The sequence below is a fragment of the Etheostoma cragini genome, chromosome 11 (assembly GCF_013103735.1).
Source record: "Etheostoma cragini isolate CJK2018 chromosome 11, CSU_Ecrag_1.0, whole genome shotgun sequence".
NCBI lineage: Eukaryota > Metazoa > Chordata > Actinopteri > Perciformes > Percidae > Etheostoma > Etheostoma cragini.
Genome location: NC_048417.1, coordinates 13134084 through 13145291, shown reverse-complemented (window position 1 = coordinate 13145291; position 11208 = coordinate 13134084). Strand labels below are relative to the sequence as shown.

Sequence of the window (11208 nt, the reverse complement as noted above, 5' to 3'; positions counted from 1 at the left end):
TTGGGTGATAAATAATGATCCCCACACAGGTAATCACAACAACCATTTGTGCATTATTCTTTGACTCTCTCAATGAGTCACTTAGCGACAGCTAATGTAGGTCAGCAAACAGTGGGGGATGGGAGCCTTCAGTCTCCAGGGGAAACACTTCTCCCACGCCATGAGACAATCGGCAGGTTTTCATTCAACCCAAAGACACTGCCCACTGATTAGCACTCCTTTGATTAAAGGGGAAAAAGTAATTTGTGAAATTAACTGCTGATGTGATCAGTTGGAGTGAAAACCTGCAGACTGTTGGCTAAGCGCACACACACACACACACCTTGGTCAATATTACATACACATATACAATTAATCATTGACTTTTGCAAAGATGATGCATTTCTTAATCTTAAAAAGAGTTAAATAAATTAACATTGAAAACATCTTGAATTCCCCTTAATACATTTCCCTTTTGATTTTTTTTTATCATTCAGAACCATAGACTGTATCTTAGTGGAAAGCGCAAGTGTGACGCCCCCCACGTGATTGTGGAGATCTGCTATTAGTCGTCCAGTTTGCCATTACAGTCGCAGCCATCCCGGTCGCAGATGTGACAATTTTAGCAAGAGGGAGGAGATGCTTATGCGTTACGTTACACACTTTCACTAGCAATCCCATCAGAGCCGCGCCCTAAAACACCCTCTGCTTTATCGCCAATTTTAAAATCAACGAGACCAACAACTTAAAACTTGTCATTGAGACAAAAAACTCATTATGAAAATAATTGAGTTAGTAAATCAAGTCAGGTTACTTTCTCACATAAACAGACCTCCTTTTGCAACTGCAAGTCTCGCCCCCTGCTGGAATTCAGATAGAATGCAGGTTTAAGGCACTTGCGCATTTGCAGCACTTGCCTTTTACAGCCACTGATACTGCAAACATGCACCAATGCTATGATCCTCAGAATTACACATATTTGTTATACACTTTGATAGAGTTGCAGCAATATGCGTGTCAGAGTGCGGTCTAGACATGCTCTTTATGAAAAGCGCAATGAGATAACGGTTGTTGGGATTTAGCGTTCTATAAATAAAATTGAATTGAATTGAATTAGGTGAGTATTTTTCTCTTTCAGTGAAGAAAATGTATTTTTTCCCCAGGGGAATGAATGGGGGATGGTGACAGACAACCAGGACTGAAAGGATTCATCATGATGGCAACCCTCATGCATTAGCATCAGCATCAAATAAAAATGACAACTCCCTCTTGCCTATTGGTGTCATTTAGTATTCTCTGTAGAAACAAGAATACCAGAAGTCTAACTGTTCAACGAAGAGAACGCCAGGGTTGTTTTTCCTATTGATGTGGACAATACTTCAACATTATTTCATCCTGTATCTATAGCAACATCCCATACCAACACAGATCCCGGCAATTATTCAACTCAGTGTTAGTTTTTGTCTGGACACCAGGTCTTATGCAACAAGTCTTATGTTATTAATATAGTTTACATGTACATCATCTCATATCCTTAAGTCTTTAATATGTCAGCCTTGGTAAAAAAAATATATAGCACGGGGTAGGAACAAAATCTGATTAGTGACCAGTCCCAAAGACAGCTTTTACAGTAACAGTGTTATTAAAGAGCAAAAAGACACTTTGATTTTGTGGTTTCTCATAATAACCTGGTTTCATTTGTGCATGTAAGCACACAAGGATCCAGTCGCTGTGGGGCATGCATTACATGTGTATATGGCTGTGTGGGGGCGGGTGGCAAATAAATACGTTGTGCAGAAATTGTGGGATGCTGAAAATCTTTTGATGCACCGTGCAGAACATATACCAACATAATAAAATATGAATCTTTCCTGATGCTATTTAGATGAATATATCAGAAAAACTGGCTAGATAGATATTCTTTGCCTCAATTGTTACAATGATAAAGAAAAAAACCTTCATTCAACAAAATGCTCTTGCATTCAGATAAGAATTTGCACACAATAGTATTTTGCTCAATTTGAACCCGTCAAGGACACTGAATGAACAATTGAACACAATCCCTTTTACATTAATAAAATGCATTGTACAATACTGACAAGTTTGTAGAATAAGTTGGCTTCAAATATAGGCCAGTGCATGTTTTGTACTTCTATGTTGCATGAGCCAAAGGTTCCTGTGTATTGCATGTGGAATATATAGTAAATGATCTGTATCAAAAACAACAAACTGTAAAACGGAGAGAAGCTTTGGCAGTCGTCTGGCTGTGTTGACATAAATCGTAGATGCAACTGTTGTCTCCACCACTGACAGGAACTGAAACTATTACATCTTTATGTGAACGGACAGTCTGTCTTGACAAGCCTTTATGTAAGCCCAGTTTCACTAAGAGAAAAGAAACCTGATGACTGTATTTAGCAGAGTCAATGTAAACTCAATATAAGAAAGAAGTGCCCTTGAGATTGTAATAGCCAACACAGAGGACTCAGCCAGGCAATTCTTTTTTTCAGCAAGATGAGGATTGCACAAATGAGCTGTAAACACAGAGACACTACAGTGTGGGCAATACAAGTGTTGCTATGGTGACCAGAAGATCTTGCTTCTCTGTCAACAGCTGCTCATGCCACCCCAAATACCCCCCACTCTCTGAGCTTTCCTTCCATCAGGGTCAAACAAACAAGGCAGGCAACTGAAAAACTGATCTTCATTATAAGCTTTTCCTTGACTGTTTCTTTTCCTAGCATTTACACTGTCCGACACGGCACTAACACACAGATTTCCCTTGGTAGAGAGCGTGTGTGTGTGTGTGTGTGTGTGTGTGTGTGTGTGTGTGTGTGTGTGTTCTACACAATGTTTATCCTGCTAAGCAATTGCCTGCACATACGGAATAAATGTTTAGAAATGTTTTCAATGTCAGCGATAATACGCAAAAAAAGATCAGAGTGCTTTTACGGGGTGCTGTCGTTGGTACACGTTTGCTAAATAGCCCGTTTCCACACATCTTTAATATTTATATCCCATCTTCTCCATGTCCAACAACAACGTTGGTCCGTGTTGCAAGTGTAGGTGCAAATGCACCTCTCTGGTTTCCCCAGAGTCCACGTTTTGTGCTCTCATTGGCTGTAGCTTCCCGACAGCTCCAGATATTTAGCCTGCTGTTGGCGTGTGGAAAATCCGGACTAAATTCCTGTAATTGGCACTTGCCAGAAGGCTGTTACTTGAGAAACTGAAAAACTAGACACTTATCTGTTAGATCATGATAGATTTAGTTGGTTTATTTTCTTTACGTTTGTGTTATTTAAATTATGTTAATAGGTATCGTTTTTATTTACATGTGTATTACAATGAATAGTGTGAATGTACATTTTTACATTTCTGTCACTATGTAAACTGTGTGGACCCCAGAAAGAATAACTGGTGCGATGCAAAAGATAATGAGGATCCTAATAAACAAATGTTTAATCTGTATGGGTATTTGGATCATGAAAACACACAAAGTTATAGACAACAAATAACCATCGCTGATTAAAAAAATAATTAGGTACATATCTAATATTGCGAAAAGACACCTGACCAAAAATATAGATTTATTGGGAGGCAATCAATGCAACATTAAACTCTGTACTAAAAACTGAGTGTGATTGAATACGTAATACTTCACAGGACAAAGGTTAAAAAGATAACGTAAAAACGATTTAATGAAAATTATTAATCAACTAGTCTACCATAAGTGTAGAGCAATAGCCCTGTCTTTATGGTACCTTGATTAGATGCACGTACACATTTGCCCAACGATTAGGCTTTAGGTCTTTTCTCACACATAGACTATTGGTAGTAGGGCCACACTGTCGTATGACTTGTTTTTGTTTTTTAATTATTTTTGGGGGCTTTTCCCTTTATTATAGTGACAGGGACATAGACATGAAAGGGGGCGAGAGATGGTGGATGACACGCAGCAAAGGGCCGCGGGACTCTAAACTTGCATGGGGCCAATACAGAATACTGATCCAATACCATTGTAAAATATACTTCATTATGTTTTAACAACTGTATACTACTACCCCTGTGTGGATGTGGTAGGATTTCTGTCTTTGTTGTTTGGTCTGACTCAGGTTAAACTCTCTGTGAAACATGAACAAACACAAACAGTGAATGCCACAGAACTCTCTTTTATTATCCAGTTTGACAGTCAGTCATAACGGGGGAAAGAACATGAACTAGAATGGCAAGCTTCCCCGCGCCAGTTGACACTGGCGAACCGGGGAGCTCGCGAAAGCGGAACCCGAAGCGTAACGCGGGGAGGCTAAAGTCAGGAAATAGAGAGACGTGAGCCCCAGGGTTGGCGGTACATTGCTTTGTAAACATCCCAGGTCCCCAAAGGATTTTCAAAAACCTCTGGTCCGTCTGATCTCATTTTCTATAAAAGCTTGTAAAACATCAACCCTGATGTCCATAGTCAATCTATGAACAGCATTTCTTTTTAGGAAAAACTGGGCTGTTAGAATATTTGTGCAGCACTGAGGTCACTTAAATTTTAAAAAAAAGGTAGGAGGACCATAAAGACAAATGAATAAATAAAAAATAAAACGGAACATGAATCTCACAGATATACATTTGTGTTGCCAAAAACTGTTCTATATATTTGGAGTCGTCCAGTGCACAAAAACAAATTGAACATTATAACTCATATAAAGGACACATTAGTTGCATTTCCCACAAACAGTGTATCAATCTTGCATGTAACAGTACGGATTAATTGCACATTGACCCCAAAAAAATTCTAGGCTGGATACAAAACCTTCTGTAAGGGATAGAAAGACAACGGCGACATCAGCAGAACAGGGCGACTGTTAGTTTTTAGCTCTAAAAGACGGTAAGTTTCTACTAGTCACATTGTTGAGTTACAAAGTTATGAATCAGAATTGCCGTTTGGTGTCATATATGATGCACTCAACCTCAGAAGGGATAAAAAGACCCAAAATGGTCTACGTTGATTTTAGCGCCCCTTAATGGCCTATCTTTACCAAATTTGGTACAGAGCCTCCGAGCGGCAAGCCAAACAATTGTCACAGGTTTGGTGTGGATAGCATTTACTGGGGCAGAGATATTGCAATTACTAATGTCCCATTGTAATGCATTGAGTTTTTCGGCAAAACCAAAATGATAACATTACGTTTAGTCGAGATATGACATGATGTGTGTTTTGTAGCTTGCTGCAGAAAATTTGTTTGGTTGTCAAATACGTATATGTTAACATAGCAAAATTCGTTATACAAGTTTTTGTCACGGCCATCTGGAGATGCAAGTTTGAAAAAGTAGGTTTTGTGCTTAGCGCGATATTGCAAATAAATTGCCAATATCAGGAGACTCGGCTTAATTCGGTGAACACGGGGCTTAAAAAGATTTTTGATGCGTGATGTATATTAAGGGAGTTACAGGCAAAAACACATCTGACTTCATTGTAGCGTCACTTAATGGTCCACATGTGTAATATTTGGGAAGTCAGGTCACCTACCCATTGTACATCTACCCTGTTAATTTCAAGTAATTCACTTTAGTGTAAGTGGTTAGTCCAAACGTGGGTCCATAGGCCACGCCCACTTGAATCCATCATTACCCCACTGCAAGGAGTGGACCTAGATGGTACCCATCAAATTTTGTAAAAATCGGATGAGTGGTTCATGAGATATAAACTTTTTGTATTTGTAGCGTGTATTTGTAGCGAAGTTGGTTTTAGAGCCTCAGAGGGTCATACCAAGGAATATTCTAAAGTTTGGCTTTGACAGCATTTATTTTGGCAGAGATATGGCAAAGTTGCAGGCCATGCACCCTCGAGCTTGGACCCCTAATAATAAACTACCATAACATAGATTTTCCTTAGGGCTTTATTACGTGGTATCGGATCGGTGCATGAACTCAAGTACTTCCCGAGACCAGCGTTTTAGCCAGTATCGGAGGCGATACCAATACTGGTCTCGGTGCATCACTATAATGCACAATAGCGCAAATTTTCAGATAACCCCATTGAATTTGGTTATAAGAGAGTTGTGGCCATGATATATAACGAAATATTGTGCTGAGCGACATTTTACAGTCAGTGCTCTCTAGTGGACTACCAGTGTCACAGCTCAGACACATCTCTTTTTCTCTACTAAATGTATAACTATTGCATTGTCTCAATATAAATCTTACAATAGATAAGAAGTTGTGAAGTATCATGGCAAGAAATCAAATCTAATACAGAGGAGCTATTTGGAAAGGTATGTCCCATTACATTTTTCCATAGACAATGGTAGGTGGCAAAAAGCACGTCGCTGGCTTGTTAGGGCATGAAACTCTCCTAATTACTCATCAGTACAAAATTCTGGTTCAGTAATATTTTTCAGACGCGGTCCTGTTTTTACACAATCCTTACATTTACTTCACTGCTACACAATACACACTGTATCCAACAAGATAAGAACGTGGCTGAAACAGGAGGCGGTGAAGACAAAACAGCAATGTTCTCTTTAGTAAAGAGAATGTGCATGTGCTTGCACAACTTCCTTAACAGTCATCCGCCAGCAGTAATAGTGCTCCTAACACTTTCCTTTTGAAAAATGATGTGCCTACTTCAGAGGCACACTAGAATGATGGAAACATAGTAACAGACTGACCTTGTAGTAAAAAAAAAAAACGTTTGTGACTATTGGCTAAGCATTTGTGCTAAAAGTGAACAGGTTCCTTAACAATAAATGCCAAGTCTTTCAAGAACTGATTCTGGTTATCACCAGACCAAGTTCAATCTTGTAAGACTGAACATTAGTGTGGGGAATCTGCTCTGTATTTTCTACAGCACAGGATGCATGATCAACGGCCATATTTCAAATTACTCAGTACGCAACTGGATAGTCCATCCAATCAGACAAACTATCCGGGTGCAGAGCTGGTCGGGTCGGTAGTAGGACAAACACATCCTTTTGCTAGGAATTGTTCCAGGGCAAGTTCTGTTCCGTTTTCAGAGAAAACTTGCCTTTGAAGTCTTTAAAAAAAAAACAGCAGCAACAGCAGCAGCAACAGCAGCATCACCGGACTGCTGCGCTTCAGTGGCCGCCATGTTTACATATTACAATTTTGGTAATTTAAACATTAAGCGGATTGCCGCCAATTCTTTTTCGCCATCGTGTCATCACGCCAATAGCGCGCCAGGTAAATAAGCCAGTTTGTGATTGGTCCCCGTAGATGTGTAACGGAAGCAGGACAGAAAAATGCACGGGTTTGCAGCCCGAGCTGCAGTGCGACATCAAATCGCCAGCAGACTGGGCTGGGTTTACCCAGTCTATGAAACTCAATCATTCTTTAGAAAAAATGAAAATATAAACTGATTTGCTGCTAGACACAAACAGTTGGACATATAACACAGCTTTGAAGGCATGTTGCTTCCTCCTACTTATTTCAATTTGAATACACACAAGGACAACCGACATAAGTTCGCACAACTATAAACAGCTGCCCTAGATCCAAAATAAATCCAGATAAATAACTATAGCCTTGAACTAGCCATAACTTGTATGGTCGTTATTTCAGAGTATCCACTAGTCTGCCAGTTGGCTGGTAGCCCATGCACACTGTATAACTCTTTGGAAGGAGAGAATGGCTCACCTCGCCCCATGGCCTATCATAAATAAATACTGCTACAGAACTATTTGGACAGCCTGATAGAGAGCTTTGCAGCAACACAAGGCTGACATGGGTTTACTCTGGGACTTCCTTGCCCTACTTCTGAGCAGGAGATGCAGCCTGAGATCATTTCCGTTTTGAACAGTTATACATAATGTACTTTTGATTCATAGTTGTCTCTTCTGTGCCTCAATTTACCAAGTTCATAGTAATTACATTTAAATGACTTATCAAAAATCTGAGGACTGACTACAAGCCATTAGATTAATAGAATTTTGATTCTTCACGTATGGTACCCCATCCACTTTTGTCTAACCTCAAACAGTACACCACTGAAACCAAAGACATTAAGTTTCAACTCAAATCTTGTCACTGAATAAGAGGCAGATAGACAATAAATGTATGCCATCTGAGGCCTATGTACAAAAGGTACCTGTCCGTCTTCTAAACACCAAATTAAAAGACAATAAAAGACCCTTAAAACAAAATGTTTACTGGGAATGATTTAAAGTCTATGAAGCTTTGAGAAAAAAGTCTTGCTCCTCGCTCAATTTAAACCACCTTCAAGAGCTATCAATGAGAGGTAGTAATGACTTTAGGCACTGACAATAACATATTCAGGGATCAATACAAGGAAATGTGGTACGTAAATAGTCTGAAACATGCAATTAAGACATAATAAAACTCCTTTTGTTCTTTAAATAGCTAGCACTAAATCTGTTTTTGTAACCACTGCAATTAGGGTTTCACTGCAAGTCCAGACTCTGGTACAAAAATGTTGTTCCCTCAGATCTAGTTTGCTTAAAACCATGCATTGGTGCAGATTTTATAAAATGATAACATTACATGATAGGACAGTCACTATTTACCGATATATAACCTTGAGTCAAAAGTCCACTTACAAAATCTTTGAAAGATTTAACCGAAACTACTAATTATACAGTGTGAAAGTACAACAGGGCAATCCTTGTACTTCATGGGGTCTCTGATCTATAGCATGCCCTCTGGCCTCAGTAAACTATGCTCTCTCTTTGTTTACGCAAAATGGAGTAAACCCCTGAACTGTGCTGAACGAATAATAATGACTGCAAACCGTCTGGGAATAAGTGAAAGCCTTTTGGAATTCCACAAAAGATGTAAAAATATTGGATAAAAGTAAAGCTGTTTGCGAACTGCCTTCCAGTTACATCACCAAGAGAACAAATCTGAAGTTATCGGTTAGGTTAGGACGTCAACAACATAAAAAACATCAATTAGACAATGAACTTGCAGATAAGATTATGTGAGATGAGCTCAAATTTATTAGAAAGGGTTACATGTTATAGCTTAACCTTGACATTTAAAAAAAAGTGGCAACCCTATTACATAATCCTATTGTCCTGTACTGTTACAACCCCAGTTCTTTTTAATAATATATAAATCCACTGATCACATCAGTTGTGGTATCTCTGAGGCGATGGCATTAGTGAAGAATAGTTGGCTTCTTATAAAAAAATGAATAAATAAAAAATAGGTGGCAACCAAAATATCAACCCAAGTCCGGTCTGTGTCAGATGAGTGTTCTCATCAAAGAAATCTCCATTGCAACGCTCGTCTGATTTCAGCAGCCAAACCACATTGACTGATATTGTGAACATACAACACCCACTAGGTCAAGAAGAAAATGGGGGCATAACTTTGGCAATAATTTGGGCAATTGAAGTGGAATCAGCTAAAGGCCACATTCAAACAACAGTGTGCTTTAGCAGTTATTTTGCATCTGAATCCTTCTCATGTCTTGCTTTGATGGAGATAATAAACTCTTTTATGCTCAGAGGATAGATGAGACATCTCAGCTGTGTCTGTACATGCTGCATCCCGTTATTCCAAGAACTAAAGAACAGCCGGGGCTACTAACTGAAGATAAGCAGAATGTATAGGTCACTGCCCAGTTTATTGAGTATTTTGTTAACTTATAAAATGTCCATGCCATCAAGCTTCAAAATTAGCAGAGTCTCTTGAATAAATTGGCGCCTCTGTTGTGCTTTAAAAGCAGCTACAGCTGACACAGAGTCAGTGAACAGCTTAACATTGTAGTTATACAGTAACACGAACTGTCCTTTGAAAACTGGCAGTGTCTAGTACAGTTAAATGTATTCACCCCACACATGCGCTTCCAAAGTCTGCATGGCAAGACAAATATGTATTATTCATATTTGAGCTTGAACAAAATGATTCAATCTGCACTGGTGCAACTTCATGTGGTCACTAGAGTTAGATAGCCTAATAATTCACCAAAATGGGACAACAGTCAACCTCAAAAACTTATTCCGCTTTAATGAGAGAGTGTGGGGGGGGGGAAATTGCTTCACAAAAGTAGGCTGTTTGGATAACACAAAGAGAACAAAATAAAAAGACACAAGCGAGATTTTCAACACACGTGTAGAGTCAGAGGGTGACTAAGCTATGTGCCGGGCAGGCTTCTAATCTACGCCATGATCACCAATGTTTGAATGGCATTAACGTTTTCGCTCATAACCAACACACAAACACATAACGTTAATTAGCCCGAATGCACAGCAGCCCGAACCATGCCACTTAAACTCGCATACCTTTTATTGTGAGAGTGAACTCGTGGTGTCCGCCGCCACCTCTTCCTCTTCCACAAGGAGAACCTCCAACTTCAGCAAGCTAGCAACGACTTTCCTCCCATTTTGCTTATCGTCATATTTCAAGTTCCGACCGCTGCCATATGACTCACTGTGGACTGTGGTGTGCTAACAAAGCAGTAATCGCTTAGACACACTCACAACTGGCGCTTAAGTTGGACTATACCCGAGTTTTTCTGACCGAGGGTGCAAGCTAGTCACTCTGTGGAGTTTCACCGTTTACTGAGATCAGGAACGTAAAGAGACAGCAGCAGCAGGCGCTGATCGGCAGCGGGAGAGAGACGTAGACAGAGTAGAGAGAGAGAGGGTGGTGAAGGGTAACTGACCTTAAACCTGAATATTGAAAACACGACCAAACGTATAGGTTAATGAATTTATTTAGTACTAGTTTATATCATGTATATCTCACTGCACATAATAACAGATCAAATGTCAGTTTGTAAACGTGAAAGGCTAGTTTACACTACTGTATGAGATAAACTGTCGACTCTCAACGACTGTGTGCTATTAAAGTCACATAGCTACTGTATGTTTCCTATAACTTAATTGTGAACCTAAAATGGCGCTTTTTTAGACCAAAAATACACATGCGGTTGCCCAACGTATACCGTTTAAATAGCTGTCTTGAAAAACCGCGCTAAAGTGTACTATTACTTTGATGTTTTGCTCTAGTATGGGCAGGCAATGAGTCTTACAGACTACAGTATAGTATGTTGTTGCCTTGCTGGCCTAGTCTGAGCCACTTCCCCATCCCCCACATCCACTATTTTTCGCCTGCCCGGTCACACACAGCGGTTGATTAATTCTCCTTTCGCCTTGCTCAGTCATTCAGATTTGGAAAGTAAATAACAAGTTGACATCATTACAGCTCTACACTGGTGTGACACATTCCTTTGGTTACCGTACACACGACAGTATGTGC

The 11208-nt window shown here is 39.6% G+C and overlaps 1 protein-coding gene across 2 annotated transcripts in view; it reads right to left on the bottom strand.

Annotated features, from left to right (window-relative positions):
• Window positions 1–10583, bottom strand: part of tbl1x (transducin beta like 1 X-linked) — a 24623-nt gene extending 14040 nt beyond the window's left edge. Inside the window, exon 1 of one of the 2 annotated variants that reach the window (XM_034886639.1) lies at window positions 10230–10583. The gene's annotated coding sequence lies outside the window, so the exon portion shown is untranslated. Of the gene's footprint in view, window positions 1–255; window positions 298–10229 lie in introns of those variants that run through there. The other variant, XM_034886641.1, reaches the window with a different exon arrangement.
• Between the last annotated feature and the right edge of the window lie 625 nt (window positions 10584–11208).